This window comes from Setaria italica, chromosome I (genome assembly GCF_000263155.2).
Source record: "Setaria italica strain Yugu1 chromosome I, Setaria_italica_v2.0, whole genome shotgun sequence".
NCBI classification, from domain to species: domain Eukaryota; kingdom Viridiplantae; phylum Streptophyta; class Magnoliopsida; order Poales; family Poaceae; genus Setaria; species Setaria italica.
The window spans coordinates 24676177-24692757 of NC_028450.1; positions in this window are offsets into that span (position 1 = coordinate 24676177).

Here is a 16581-nt window from a genome sequence, read left to right on the forward strand (position 1 = left end):
ATGACATGTAATGCTAGTTGCAACCAGTGCACTTAACTGATTTCAACTAGAGCATCAGACCATATACCACCATTTGCTAGTACAGCTGAACGAAACAAATGCTAGTTCAGCTGAATGAAACAAATGTCAAGTCGCAAAACACTACAACATATTATCAGTTCGTGCAATCTACCTGGAGTCTCCGCGCCCCGCCGGGGGGGTCCCCCCGAAGCTGGCGCACCCCGCCCGGGGGCTCCCGCCGCATCCGTCGGAGCCGCCCCGCCGCGCCGGGGGGATCCCGTCGGACCCGCCCCGCCCTGCCGGGGGGATCCCGGTGGACCCGCCCCGCCGCGCCGGGGGTCTCCCGCCGGACCCGCCCCGCCGCGCCGGGGGTCTCCCGCCGGACCCGCCCCGCCGCGCCGGGGGTCTCCCGCCGGACCCGCCCCCCTCCGCCGTGGGCCTCCCGCTGCATCTGCCGGACCCGCCTCGCCCCACCGGGGAGATCCGGCCGGAGCCGCCCCGTCCCGCCGTGGGGGGGGGGGGCTCGCCGCCGCCATCAACGCAGCCCGATGGCCGGCCGCCGCCTCAATCTGGGAGGGACCAAGAGAGACACGGGAGAGACGCACGGGAGACACGGGAGAGACTGAGAGAGCTGCCTTGGGCACTTTGGACCCAGACGTTATTATCTGACAGCGGGGCTCACGATTCCTAACGGGATAAGTAACAGAACAGACGGTAGTGTCAAATAGGGAACGAAAGTTGAAGCGAGTGTCAAATAGGGAACGAAGAAATTTCAGGGCCAAAAAAGGAATGACTCATTTCCCCAGTGTCAAATAAGGAATTTTCTCTATAATATTCCATTATGCCTCCTAATAATATTGTGCAAGTAGGCTATAAGAAAGAGAGAACAAGAGTCGCTCTTAGCACTATGAGCAGCCTATAAACATTTAAAAATTATTTTTTGTATAGATTCACCCCACCAGAAGTGGAGATAGATAATTTGTTTTACTCTGATGGGACTCTTCTCTTTTCGTACCATTGTGGCTCTTTCCATAACTAAAGATTATCTGCTACGAACCCACTCCTATGGACTAGTTTGTCAAATATATTGGAGTCGCCCTCAAGGTCGTGGACGGTTAGATTTGGGATTAGGTTCATTAAATTTATCGGAAGTCGCATAGGGTATGACCATCTAAGTGACTGTCATATGGTTAACCCGAAGAGTCATTTTTTTTGGCGAAAGAGAGAGCTTATTACTTAAAGAGTTCAATAAAGAGTTCATTACACATGAGAGTGTTAACACACTCGGGAACAGAAGTAAAAGAAACTCGACAATGACCCGAGCGGATGTCTAGATATGCTAGCTCATGCACAATTTTATTCCGCTCTCTCCTAATCCTGATAATAAGGAAAAAAAAGTTCAAATTACTCTTCTAAAATATAGCGAAAGTCTAGATAACCTCCTAAACTATGTTTTGGTTCAATTTACCCCTAAACTATGCTATTTGCTCCAACTTACCCCATAATGCAATTTGTCTTTTTTTTTCTCCGTACATAAGTTGAATTTTAATTTGAGACTTTGCAGGGTGGTAGTGGACATCATAATCTATATTAAAAATATTTTATGAATTTTTAGCATTATTTTTTATATAATTTTGTATCTGTTGACGCCAGATTTCGTCACTAGTAAAATCGGCGCCAAGAAGAGAGGGAATTGGCAAAGTACAGTTGGGAATCGGCAGAATGGTGCTACAGTACAAGATCGGCCGATGACTTCTGCCTCGCTTCGGATCGAACGTGCCAGGTTCCCAATCGGTTGCCTTTTGCCAATAAGGAATCGGCCGATTAGGAGGTTGGGATAATTGGGCCTGTATGGGCTTGAAAAGGAATAGAAGGACGAAGGGGAGATCAGCCCACGAAGCGTATAATAACCAACCTAGCACGAGTCGTGCTTGTAAATATTCGTTTTCTATTTGAATTAGGGATAGAATTCTAGTCAGTTAAGGAGTTATCTGTACGGGGCTATAAATAGCTACCTTTGTAAATCTGTAATCATCAACAAATCAATACAACCAACTACTTTTTTCCTCGTACTTACTTTCAAGCAGGCGACTTTGCCAAATACTTTCTCTTTTCACGAGTTCGTACGGGTTGGCAGGGCTGCATCAACTTGATCTCCGGCCGATCTTGTAAGTTCCGTTTACCGAGTAAATTCTAAGCTCGCTGTTGTTTCGTTTAGATTTATTCACTAGTTATCGATATTTACTAGAATCATAGGTTTTACCTGTCTTTCTAGTTTTATCACCAGTTATCCAGTTAGGAATCGGTGGTCTCGGCTTTCTTTATGTTCTGCTATTAAATTCATCTATTTTATATTGCCGATTAGATCTATTCCTAGTGTTGTTATCATAAGCATTGTGTCGATTACTCTAGTAGTTTTCCATCTACAAGGCTAGAGTGATCGGCTGCCTTATAGCCGATTTCTTTATTACTGCAAATCGGCCGATTCGCTGATAAGCTCCCTCGAGATCGGAAACTTAGCCGATCGTGATTTCTGGACCTGACACGTATTCTTCCTTGCCAATTAGCAGGTCAGATTGGCTGGCACGCCGCGCGAACCGCACCAGGGCAATCACCCGAACAGGAGTTAAGCAGATTCTCCCGGGTCGTGTGTCAGACGCTGGGGATTCGGTTGACCGATTTCTAGCGCCAACACACTTTTGGCACGCCCAGTGGGACAAATACGATCGCCGCTATGTCGAAAGTTGCTGAAGTCTCCGAAGATAACGTCATCGAAGTGACGGAAGCAGATCTAAAGGACGACCAGAAGGAAGAACTGGATAAGCATATGGCGCAGTTCCGGAAAGCTTGCCTTCAGTCTTTCAGTCGCTCCAGAAGCGGGGAGACTATCAGAAAGTCTCCGTTTCCTGCTCCCCGCCAGATCACAATCTCTGAGGACTCGGCCAAAATGGCCGATATGGTTCAACAGTTCGTTTATCACGCCTTCATTGATCAATCCCCGGTGCTTGCAAATACGGTGCACAACGCCGTTGTCAGCTCCTTCACTGGTGGGGTACCTCAAGGATATAGGGGACCAGCATATACTCAGCCGATTCCACCAAACCAGGGTTATTTGAATTCGGTTTCTCAGCTGATCCAATTCTCTGTTGGAGGTTCAGGCGCTTCCTTATCATCAGTTCCTATGGGGTATAGTGGCACACAGCACCTTCAGCCACCCTCCTCTGCGTCGTTGCCTCCGGTTAGCCCATCGCCTTGGGGGCACCATCAGCCACGGCCAGTCAGAATCAATCGGCCAGTCAAGGAAGCCCACAATTTCAGGCATCTTTCCAGACGGCCACTCGGCCAACCATGCCGCCATACCAGCCTATCGCACCGGAGGTCAACAAGACAGCAGAGCTCATACTGTATGATGAAACGAGTGGCTCATTCAAACAGCCGACCTTTAATACAAAGCCGGCTTTCACTCAGATACCACCTGCTTTCACTCAGCATCAGGTTATTCCACCTCCGGTTTACCAGCACGTGCTAATACCTCAGCCAACGATTCACCAGCAACAGCCGGATTGGTCAGCACGTATTGCAGAAGTGATCCAGGAACAATTCGGCTTGAAGCCGAAGGTACAAACTTACACTTATAGGACACCATACCCGTCTACGTACGACCTACTGCCGTTTCCCCATCGGTATAAAGTTCCTGACTTCACCAAGTTCTCGGGGATGGATGATACTTCAACTGTGGAGCACGTGAATAGATTCATCATCCAATGCGGAGAGGCCGCTACACAAGATGCTCTACGAGTACGGCTGTTCTCATCATCTCTGTCAGGATCGGCCTTCCAGTGGTTCACGACATTGCCGCCGAACTCGATTATCACGTGGGCCGATTTGGAGAGACAGTTTCACAAATACTTCTACGCCGGGGTGCATGAGATGAAGCTGTCCGATCTGACCAGCCTCAGGCAGAGAAGCGACGAGCCGATATCCTCATATGTACAGAGGTTTCGGGAAATCAGGAACAAGTGCTATTCTTTGGCTCTAAACGACGCGCAGCTGGCCGATATAGCCTTTCAAGGCCTCCTGCCCCACATCAAAGAAAAATACGCCTCACAGGAGTTCGAGAGTTTAAGCCAGATCGTCCACCGATTGTCTGGACAGGAGGTACGTTCTTTCGATCCACGGAGGAATTTCTAGAAGAAAGTGGCGTTCCTGGAAGAGTTGGAGGACGAGGAAGACGTTGAAGTCGGACTTGCGGAGTGGATCAAGGGAAAGAAGCCGATATCATGCCCATTCGGCAAAAAGGAGCCGGAGGTGTTTGGTTTTGACACGACGAAGGCCGATAAAATCTTCGACCTTCTCCTCCAGGAAGGACAGATTAAACTCTCGCCATATCATACAATACCCTCTGCCGAACAGCTAAAAAAGATGAAATATTGCAAGTGGCACAACGCCACATCCCATGATACTAACGAGTGCAAAATTTTCAGACAGCAGATACAGTCGGCCATTGAGCAAGGCAGACTCAAATTCGAAGTACCGACAAAATCGGCCAAGTCGATGAAGATCGACCAGCACCCTTTTCCCACCAACATGGTTGATACGGGGAAGAACTCACTCCAAACAAAGGTGCTGACGTCCGAATCGGCTAAAAAGAGTGGTGCCGTAGACCCCAGAAATCAAGCAACGTCTGAAGATGTCAAAGGAAAGCGGCGGATGGAGGACGAAGATGGTGAATCGGAAGAGCCGCGCATTACTTCCCAGTTCCTGCTCCAGAAATACCAGCGTCAGCATGAGCGCTCAAGATCCCGGGAAGAAGCGATGCGGTGGCACGAAAATCACTGGAGGTGCCCGTTTTTCATCCACTGTTGGGAAAGCAACCTCAGGCTACCTTCAGCCGATAATTGCCCAGAATGCAACGGCCTGTATCGTGGTAATCGGCCATTCAACAGGTCTCGCTCCAGAGACGGAAGACCAGAACCGATCAGCAGGAATTGGCACGACCAAGATGACCAGCGCCCTCCCGTACGTGATCGGCTGGGGGGCAGAAGTGACCGATATAATCGGTCGAAAGACAGATGCCATGACGGGTAGGGGGGCAGGACTGATCGACATGACTGGCCAGAGAACAGAGCCAACGTTCACAGTCGGCTTGAAGAGATGGCCGACGCTCGGGTGACAGACGAGAACCCTTTAGGACGCGAACCGGAGTGGGAACGCGCCAAGTCAAGGGGCAAACCAATAAACCCCAGGTGGTGTCCCGATGGATTGACCAAATCTCAAAAACGAAGGATCAGACGTCTCCGCCAATGGGAACAGCAGGAAGAGGCACAACAGAGCACAACGGACAAGAAGGAAGGCAAGCCTCGGGTATGGCGCCCCAAAAGAAACGATCAAGGGGGCGACGAATCGGCAGGTGATGAATCGGCAGCCGATATCGGCATGGTCTTCATACTGCCGATGGAATTCATGACTCCTGCCGATCGACTGGATATGTCGGCAATAGAAGAGCAGATGGCACAGTTGGCTTTGGAGCCAATGATAGCCACGTTCGAGAAACCCGAGGATGACAAACGACAACACCTGAAAGCACTGTTCCTTAAAGGGCATGTCGACGGCCGCCCCCTCACTAGATTGATGGTAGACGGAGGAGCTGCGGTCAACATCATGCCATACGTCGTGCTCCGAAAGCTTGGAAAAAGCGATGGCGACTTGACCAAGACGGACATGATGCTCAAGGACTTTGAGGGCAACGTGTCAAACGCTCGCGGTGCTCTCTGCGTCGACCTCACCATCGGCAGTAAGACCCTTCCCACCACTTTCTTTGTTATTAACGGTAAGGGGTCCTACAACATGCTACTCGGCCGGGACTGGATACACGCAAATTGCTGCATCCCATCAACGATGCATCAATGTCTTGTACAATGGGTTGGCGACAACATCGAGGTAGTCAACGCTGATTCCGCATACAGCATCGCGGCAGCCGACACGCAGCAGTGGAGCTGCGAAACCGTCAGATGCATATCCGGCAGAGTATGGGAGACTGATTTCCTGAAGGTCACCAATTTTGGCCTGCAGCCGATCCGAGCAGTCGGCTCCGAAGACTCAGAATAGATGGATCAGTTCGCCCGAGAAGATGGGAAGCTAGGACACGGGTTCACGTCGGCTGATTCATTAGAGATGATAGACTTAGGCGATGGTACCAAACCAAGGCCGACTTATATTAGTGCAAATTTAGACCCAGAATACAAATGTAAATTGACAAATTTGTTAAGAGAATTTAAGGATTGTTTTGCTTGGGAGTATCATGAGATGCCCGGTTTAGATCGATCTATTGTTGAACATCGGCTACCCATAAAACCAGGGTATCGGCCGTACCAACAGCCTGCACGACGCTGCAATCCTAAGATTCTACCAGATATAAAAGCTGAAATAACTCGGCTAATCGAAGCAAAATTTATTCGGCAATGCCGTTATGCCGAGTGGATCTCCAACATTGTACCAGTGTACAAGAAGAACGGCAAGCTACGCATTTGCGTCGATTTCAGGAATCTTAATCAGGCCACACCAATGGATGGGTACCCCATGCCAACGGCCGATGTGCTGATCGACGCCGCCGCGGGGCACAAGATTATCAGCTTCATGGACGGAAACGCTGGATACAATCAAATACTAATGGCCGAAGAGGACATACCCAAAATGGCCTTCAGATGCCTGGGCCACCTTGGTCTATTCGAGTGGGTGCTGATGACTTTTGGCCTGAAGAACGCTGGCGCCACGTATCAGAGAGCCATGAACTACATATTTCACAAACTTATCGGCATTCTGGTAGAAATCTACATCGACGACGTCGTAGTCAAATCCAAAGGACATGAAGAGCATCTGGCCGATTTGCGAAGAGTGCTAGAGTGCACCAAGAAACACGGGCTTAAGATGAACCCCAATAAATGTGCTTTCGGCGTATCCGCCGGACAGTTCTTAGGATTCATGGTGCATGAACGAGGGATAGAAATCAATCGGAAGACGATAGCGGCCATCAACAAAGTCGTGGCCCCGCAGAACAAAACCGAATTGCAGTCTTTAATCGGTAAGGTGAATTTTATCAGAAGATTCATATCTAATCTATCTGAGCGGATTCAGGCGTTCACACCACTGTTGAAGTTGAAGCCTGACCAGGAATTTATATGGGGGGAGGAGCAGCACAAAGCATTGGAAGATATCAAGCAATACTTGGTCTCACCACCAGTATTGGTTCCTCCTCAAACTGGTAAGCCATTTAAGTTATACTTATCAGCCGATGAAAAGGCTATTGGGTCGGCTCCAGTCCAGGAGTTCGAAGGCAAGGAACGGGTAATTTATTATGTCAGTAGAAGACTTCTGGACGCTGAAACAAGATATCCTCCGATGGAGCGGTTGTGCCTATGTCTTTACTTCTCATGCACCAAACTCAGGCACTATTTACTGTCGGCAGAATGCGCGGTCGTATGCAAAGACGACGTAGTAAAATACATGCTATCACTGCCGATCTTGAAAGGACGAATCGGCAAATGGATCTTAGCTTTGTCAGAGTTCGACCTACGGTATGAGTCGGCAAAAGCCGTCAAGGGTCAGGTCATGGCCGATTTCGTCACCCAACACTGCGGACCAGAGATTACCCTCGTAGAGCCGGCACCTTGGACTTTATATTTTGATGGGTCGTCATGTGGGGTCGGATCAGGAATCGGCATCGTTCTCATATCGCCTCGGGGGGCAAGCTATGATTTTTCTCTGCCGATAGAAGCCACCGCTACTAACAATCAAGCGGAGTACCGAGCTATATTGAAGGGCCTACAACTATTGAGAGAAGTCAAGGCCGATTCTGTTGAAGTCTTCGGGGATTCCATGCTTATTGTGGATCAATTAACCGGAAGGTCCGAATGCAAGGACGACGTATTAAGAATTTATTACGAAGATTGCTTACAGCTCTTAAAAGAATTTAGATCGGCAGTGATCGAGCACATCCCAAGGGACCACAACGAGAGTGCCAACAAGCTCGCCCAGCACGCATCTGGATATCGGCCAATTCTAGGCGCTATGGCTCTAGAGCTCACGGCCGATGACTGGCGGAAAGAAATTGCCGACTACCTGAAAGATCCGTCTAAGAAGGATGAACGACGAGTACGTTTTCATGCTACTAAGTACGTACTGCTCGAAGACGACCTGTTCTACCGAACGATTGATGGCGTTCTACTCAAATGCCTGGGAACAGAAGAAGCCAAGACTCTAATGGGAGAAATCCACGAAGGGGTATGTGGAGCACACCAATCGGCCCATAAGATGAAATGGATGATCAGGAATAACGGGTATTACTTGCCGACAATTCTCGAAGATTGCTTTAAATATTATAAAGGATGCCAGCATTGTCAGAAGTACGGGAATGTCCAACGTGCACCCGCATCGGCCATGAATCCCATTATCAAGCCGTGGCCATTCAGAGGGTGGGGAATAGATCTTATCGGCCAGATTTACCCACCATCAAGTAAAGGGCACAAGTTTATTCTGGTGGCTACCGATTACTTTACCAAATGGGTGGAGGCGATTCCGTTAAGAGCCGTGACATCGGCTATCATGGCCGACTTCGTAAGGGATCATATCGTCTACCGATTCGGCATTCCCCAGACTATAACGACCGATCAGGGAACAATGTTCACATCGGGTGAATTCGAAGAATTTACAACCGATATGGGGGTCAAATTGTTGAATTCTTCTCCGTACTACGCCCAGGCCAACGGCCAGGCCGAATCTTCCAACAAAGGGATAATCAAGTTAATCAAAAGGAAAATAGAAGAGCAGCCGAAGAAATGGCACCTATGCCTAACCGAAGCCCTGTGGGCGTACAGGATGGCTTGCCATGGAGCCACCAAGTTATCCCCTTATCAGTTGGTGTACGGTCACGATGCAGTACTACCATGGGAAGCAAGAGCGGGATCAAGGCGCATTTCGCTCCAGGACCAGTTAACGGCCGACGACTACTCGTCGCTCATGAAGGGGGAACTCGATGACTTGGCTGGCCAGCGGTTGAGAGCTTTGATAAACATTGAAGAAAACAAAAAGAAAGTAGCCAGGTGGTACGATAAGAAGGTCAAAGTCAAACAATTCTCCCCTGGGGACTTGGTATGGAAGTTAGTATTGCCGATTGGGTCGAAAGATCCTAAATTCGGAAAGTGGTCTCCTACATGGGAAGGGCCGTATAAAATCGGCAGATGTGCTCCAGGGAATGCTTACATTTTGGAAACAATAGAGGGAGAAGAATTTACTAGGACTCTAAACGGAAGGTACTTAAAAAGATACTACCTTAGTATATGGGTCGGAGCATAAGGGATCGACCATAATACAATCGCACACAACCGATACAAAACGGTTCAAACGTGTAATCGTCCAAATCGGCCGATGTATTCATTCGGTACGGACGGTGATTACATGGCCGACAAGATACAAGTCGCCCTTAGAACAAAAATATACAATAACTAATTATTCTTCTTGCGCTCCCTCTCAGCCCGGCCTAATTCTATCATACGACAGATGTACTCCTCGTCCATCTCCGAAGCCTCACCAGCCTTTTTCTTACGTTCTCTCTCAGTCCGACCCAACTCTATCATAAGATGGAGGTACTCTTCTTCTATTTCTTTCATTGAAGCCTCCGCTTCGATTTGACGGGGGAGAGGGTGGCTCCGATCCATGGCCGGGCGCGAAGTTCCTGCCGCCGCGTCTTCAAGGACGACTCGCGGAGGAAGCGGATGACTCCTATCGGTTGGAGGTCGCCGGCGACCGTTGCTCTCCAGGAAGTCCAAGACCAGACGGGCCTCCGCAGTGACGTGTTCTTGAAGTTCGTCACGATGAGCCCTGATCAGATCCTTATCCTCTGACGACAACGGGTCATCAGAGTGTATGAGCTCAATGGCGCGTTCGAGCTCGCGGCTAAGACGCCGAGGCTGAAACAAAGAAAGATTAAAAAGGGGCATCCTCTTCCCAAGATCTAAAAAGAGAAAGGGGAATCGAGGCCAAGGTTTCACCTGGTTGACAGAGGAGGAGGAAGTCAACGAAGACATGACAGAAGGTCGCGCCGACGAGAAGGGTGAGAGAATAAAGCCGAAAGCCAAGCTGGTACTATCGGAAAGGGGGAGTCTAGGCCGGCATTTATAAGATAAAGAAGCGTGGATATTTGGTAGGGCCGCGTCCCGTCGGAAATAAGAAAGGCAATAAATAGAAAGGGCGTCGCGAGGGACGGTCAAAGCAGTTATTAAATGTTCGTACAAAATAGTCAGTGCTTTACAGATTGCCCAGAAGGGTATCGATAGCCGCAATCGCCCGACGCCGGATCTGATCGGCAGAGTCCAGAACCCGTTGGTCTTCATCCGCCGATCCAGGGACTTCTGATACACTGCGGTGGAGTTTTAGGGCCTCGTGGGCCAAGTGCTACCTCTCCCGTTTCAAATCGGCAATGACAGAAGGGAGTTCTTGGAGCCTTTTCTCTTCGGCACTGATTGCCTTGGTCACTTGCTCCATTTCCTTGGCGAGCTCTGCCCTCCGGCATTTGAGGCGGTCTATCTCACCGACGATCCCTGGGCGGGAGTCCTCCAGAAAATGGATACGCTGGTGCGCCTCTTGAGCTTAACGTTTGAACGCGTCCTCCTCTTCACGAGTCTTGGCCAGCTTGGCGCGATCGGCCATGTGACGAAGGGCTCTGAAGACCGGGATCCTCATGGACTCGATGAATGCAGCCGGCGCCAAGGCTTCCTCCGCCTCTTCTTGTACTCGTCCGCTGACGTCACCGAAAAGCTGCCGAATCGGTGAGGCATCTTCTACTAATCGGCCGATGTCCCCTTGAAGAAGGGATCGGATACTAGTAAGTTTGGCTCGGACGTCGTCAGGGATGGAACTCAAGGCGACTTGGCGGGAAGCGACTTCCTCGTCGTCAGAAAGGGCAACCGCGAAAGAGAAAAGGCTGTTGTCAGGGGTGTCTTGTTCCTGGAGATAACAAAGAGGAAAAATAAATCGGCTGATGGTGGAAGCAAATCGGCTAAAATAAAGCCGGAAGATAACTTACCACTTTGAAGCGAATTTCTTCATGTTGCATTTGGGAAGCCGTCGTGCCTTGCTCAGGGGCTTGTACCATGGGTTCATCAGAAGAGGAAGACTCCACGATGATCGGCGCGGTGCTCGGACCAGCTCCCTGAGAGAGGACCAGTGGTTGAGGAGCGCTTGGCGTGCCGATGACCTGTGTCAGAAGGTTGAATAAGTATATTATGCAAATACCTGGGAAAATCGGTGAAATAGTGCTGTACCTCAACGGATGGAAGCGGGGGCACGTCGATGGCCGATTGGGTTGCTGCCGATTGTTGTGTGTCCATGGGAGTGCTCTATGCAGTCTAGGATAAGAAGGATTAATATCAAAACAACAACCGGGAGGAATAAAACATAAGTTTACCTGAACGGCCTCTAACAACAATGACGCGGCGGCTGCCCCAGCTTGTGCGACGACTTGAGTATCGACATCTCTGGTGGCCTGAGGGGGTGGCGCGGCCGGATGTCTCTGCCGATACGAGCATAGGAGGATCCGCCGATTCTATACGGGCTCGGACTCGGCGACTGGTCTTCTTGGCGATTCTCTTCTGAGTTTGTTTCGATCGGCCAGCAATCACGTCCACGGTCGGAGCATCATAGCCGATGAGAGGGTAGGAGGTGTATGGATGATGACCCTCTATTAGCCGACCACTCCGGCTGTGTGTTGGAGGAGTGCGATTCTCAGCCTGAAGAAATAGTAAAACATTAGTGTTCAGTCGCGTTGGAAAAAGGAGTAAAAATCGACTAAGGAAAATACCTCGGCGTTCGGGTCAATGTTGGCTGGATCCAGGAGGTTGCAGTATGCCGATGCCGAATTGCAGAAGAGGAATTGTTTCCATTCGGCCCACCAGAGTTTGAATGGCTGGACAGCAAAGGGAGCTACTATCCAGTTGTTCAGGTCAATGATGTTGGAGTCCGGAATCCGGTCTCGTACCCGACTGTAGTCCAGACCGGTTGTGAGCCCATCTCTGAACTTGACTCGGCCAGCAAAATACACTTGAATCGGTAGCTGACCCATGCCGAACTGACGTGCTGCAACAGAGGGGTTGTAGAATTCGTACGTGGGGGCATCTTTCCCCGAGAAGAAGTTGGCTGGCAAGATTCCTGGCTTGATTAGCTCATCGTTGAGTTCTTCGTCGAATCGGCCAGTGCTTGAGTCGAAGCAGGTTGGGAGTTCAAAGATTGGGTCATCCCGCTGATAAGGAAACCAAACGGTTGCATCTTCATTAAAGCCGTTGTAAAAGCATCGGAAGTACTCGGCTACTTTTGTAGCAGAATACGTGCAACCTGGAAAGGCCGATGCTGCTTCACCAAAAGACATACATCGGTGACGATCGGTAGGATCTTCTGCCGATTCAATGTTGGGGAACATCATATGGTCCACCCTCTGCTGAGTGATCTTGCTCATATAGAGGTTCAGCCATAAGTTGATGAACCACCAGGGTCCGCCTGGATTTCCGATCGGCTCTCCCTTGGATAGTTTGATGCCGATTTGGTGGAGCATGTGGTACGCCGACCCTAGCAAGTGTTTCCCAAGGGGAACAGGGGTCCCTCCGGATAGTGCTTCGGCTAAAGCTTGGGTGTTGGTTGATGGGCCAGCTGCTCTTCCACAAAAGAAGTGTTTTTCTAACTACATCATTAAGAAAGCCGTGTGCTCCCTATTCTCAATAGACCCAGCTCTTTTATTGCATCTGATGAATCCTTTCCATCCGCCGATTCCCCTTGTGTCCAGCCGATGTGACGTTGCGGCTAAGAGGCGGAAAGGTGTGTCCGGGGAGGAAATGTCAAGGCCGGTCAACAGAACCACATCGGCCAGTGTTGGGGTCATAGGTCCATGCCCAAATAAGAAAGCATTGAGGGCATCAGACCAAAAGTAAGAAGCCGCTATTACCAACGGCTCATTTCTCTCCATCTGGGATAAAGACAGGTTGATACACTGGCCGATTTTAAGCTTCTCCCATGAGACACTCTTCGACGCGGCTACCCGTTGGTACCACTCCCTCCAACCTGGGGTTTCATTCGGCTAGGACCTAAAAGTGCCCAACCAGTGATCCAGGTCCATGCCGGATTGTTTGAAGGGGATTCTGTGGGTTTCTAAATTGATAAGCTCTATTGGATCTGGGTTCCCCATAGGTCCGAGGCAAATAAGGCCGGGATTTCCCGTAAGATGGATAGTAATGCGATGCCTAACCGCCTAAAAAAGGAAAGGGGGGTGTAAAAAGGTAAGAAACAGATCTAAAGTAAATGCATTGCCGATAGAAGAAGGATTCGGTAATAACCTCTGGGATGAAGTTCCGTGTGGTTGGCGTGGTCGCCGGTGCAGATGCGGATGATGAGGCCGCGATGGGGATCGCCATTGGGATCTCCGATGAAGCTCCTTCTTCTGTCGATGGAGCAACTGCTGTCGCCACTACCGCCGGAGGTGCTACTTCCGGAGCATCGCGCGCTGGAGAGCTGCCAGAAGGAGCCGCCATTGGAGAGGAGGAGAAGAAGCAACAGGAGGATGGCGCTAGGAAGCTTCGGCGACAAGGGAAAGGTGCTAAGGAAAGAAGAGGGCGCGCGCGCTGAGGAAGAAAGACGTAAGCTTGAAGATGAAATGCGGGGTGAACTGCTATTTAAAGGGCGCCTGAAGAGGGGTAAAAATGGAATTTTTACCGCGCCGGCGTTTCGAGTTTTCGAGAGTAGTGGTTGTCGTGGGCGCCCGTTTCGAAAAGATTGCAATCATCAGCTGGAAGACCGCGAAACGGAAGGATATTTTCATTGCGGCTGTTTCGGAGGAGAAGTTGAAAAGAATTTCGAAGTAAAAGACTATGTTTTACTCCGAAACTGGGGGGCATGTGTTGACGCCAGATTTCATCACTAGTAAAATCGGCGCCAAGAAGAGAGGGAATTGGCAAAGTACAGTTGGGAATCGGCCGAATGGTGCTACAGTACAAGATCGGCCGATGACTTCTGCCTCGCTTCGGATCGAACGTGCCGGGTTCCCAATCGGTTGCCTTTTGCCGATAAGGAATCGGCCGATTAGGAGGTTGGGATAATTGGGCCTGTATGGGCTTGAAAAGGAATAGAAGGACGAAGGGGAGATCAGCCCACGAAGCGTATAATAACCAACCTAGCACGAGTCGTGCTTGTAAATATTCGTTTTCTATTTGAATTAGGGATAGAATTCTAGTCAGTTAAGGAGTTATCTGTACGGGGCTATAAATAGCTACCTTTGTAAATCTGTAATCATCAACAAATCAATACAACCAACTACTTTTTTCCTCGTACTTACTTTCAAGCAGGCGATTTCGCCAAATACTTTCTCTTTTCACGAGTTCATACGGGTTGGCAGGGCTGCATCAACTTGATCTCCGGCTGATCTTGTAAGTTCCGTTTACTGAGTAAATTCTAAGCTTTAACTTCGGGCGCATCGCTGTTGTTTCGTTTAGATTTATTCACTAGTTATCGATATTTACTAGAATCATAGGTTTTACCTGTCTTTCTAGTTTTATCACCAGTTATCCAGTTAGGAATCGGTGGTCTCGGCTTTCTTTATGTTCTGCTATTAAATTCATCTATTTTATATTGCCGATTAGATCTATTCCTAGTGTTGTTATCATAAGCATTGTGTCAATTACTCTAGTAGTTTTCCATCTACAAGGCTAGAGTGATCGGCTGCCTTATAGCCGATTTCTTTATTACTGCAAATCGGCCGATTCGCTGATAAGCTCCTCGAGATCGGAAACTTAGCCGATCGTGATTTCTGGACCTGACACGTATTCTTCCTTGCCAATCAGCAGGTCAGATTGGCTGGCACGCCGCGCGAACCGCACCAGGGCAATCACCCGAACAGGAGTTAAGCAGATTCTCCCGGGTCGTGTGTCAGACGCTGGGGATTCGGTTGACCGATTTCTAGCGCCAACAGTATCTCAAGGATAAATTTTATTGTTAAATATCCTACCCTATCAAATAATGATAAAAAATCATGATATAGTGTAACATGTCTTATGGTGTCTACTATCATCTTCAAAATTTGAACTTAAAACTCCACTTGTGCATGGAGAAATAAAAAAGATAAATATGTTAAGGGGAAAATTGGACCAAATGGTATAGTTTAGAGAGTAAATTGAACCAAAAAATATTTTAGAAGGTTATCGAGACTTTGGTTATACTCGAGGGGAGTAATTTGGACTTTTTCCTTTTAATAAAACATAGACTCAAGGAACTGTCTGCATTCCCAGGAGCCATCTTTTATAAAAGCAGGGACTGGATAGATGCTACAAAGGATTGATGAGTCAAACCTAAAACATTCTAGTTCAACCCATACCCTATAAAAATAAAGGATGACTTAAAATTATAAATGCCGATAAATTTTGCAGATGCTGACTGAAAAGTAGTAGTGAAGTTACTGACTGGTAGGAAAATAGCCTCAAAATATTTGAGATACCTGGGAAGGATATTTTAAAGCTACCCCGTAGGAAAAGGCAGAAAGCACATAAACATTAGCAACATCTAATGATGTTGACGTTAGCATGTACTCTGGAGCTTAGTGTTGCGCAGATCGCTTTAGATGATAACTTGAGCGCGCGATAGGTTCTCAGATTAACTTCGCCGTAAAAGAAAGCATACGCCACATCTGGTACAAATTACTCCCTTCGTTCCGAATTGTAGATCGTTATGACTTTTCTAGATTCATAGATATTATTATGAATCTAGAGATACACTATATCTAAGTTTATAGAAAAATTATGCACTAAAAAACTAAAACAAACTACAATTTGGAATGGAGGAAGTAGTATACATATATAATTCTGCTATTAAAACATCTTCAACGGATCCCTATACCATAATTCAACTATTATATTAAAGAAGTTGGTGCAAAATTAATATTCTAACAGAACACTTGTATCTTCTGCTTTTCCTAGTAATACCACCCAAATAGAGGAGTTGGAACTCAATTAGGATAAGGAAAAACCAACTCATGTGATAATTATAAAGAAAGATAATGAAACATCTCGTTAGCTGATTATTACGGGAGATGCTCTTAAACAAAATAAAACATACTTGGAAGGCAATGATCCCGACAAATTCGTACTCTAAGAACTTAGCTTAACTTGACAATAAAATTTCTTGCGGTGGAACATGTCCATTCGGATTTGGATCCTTAACTCGGCACGCGTGCTTGCATTTTACTCAATTTATTTCAGAAATTAACCGGTACTATTCTTTTAATGGTATATTCTTTTAATGGTAGGTGATGTGCTCGTTGACAGCGAGATGCTAGTGGTGATTTTGTCAATCTCAAGATCCGTCGACTCAGTCTTTTGGAGATCTTCTAGAGATAAGGTTGTATCCGTATATTTATATGGTTAAGTGTGCGTGCGCATACATGAGTTTGAAAAAAATTATACTACTCTCTTATTTTAGAGAAAAAAGTGTTTTTTCAACCTTCAAGTATTACCAAAGTGTAGCATCCATTCCTTATATTTCATTTGGAGCAAA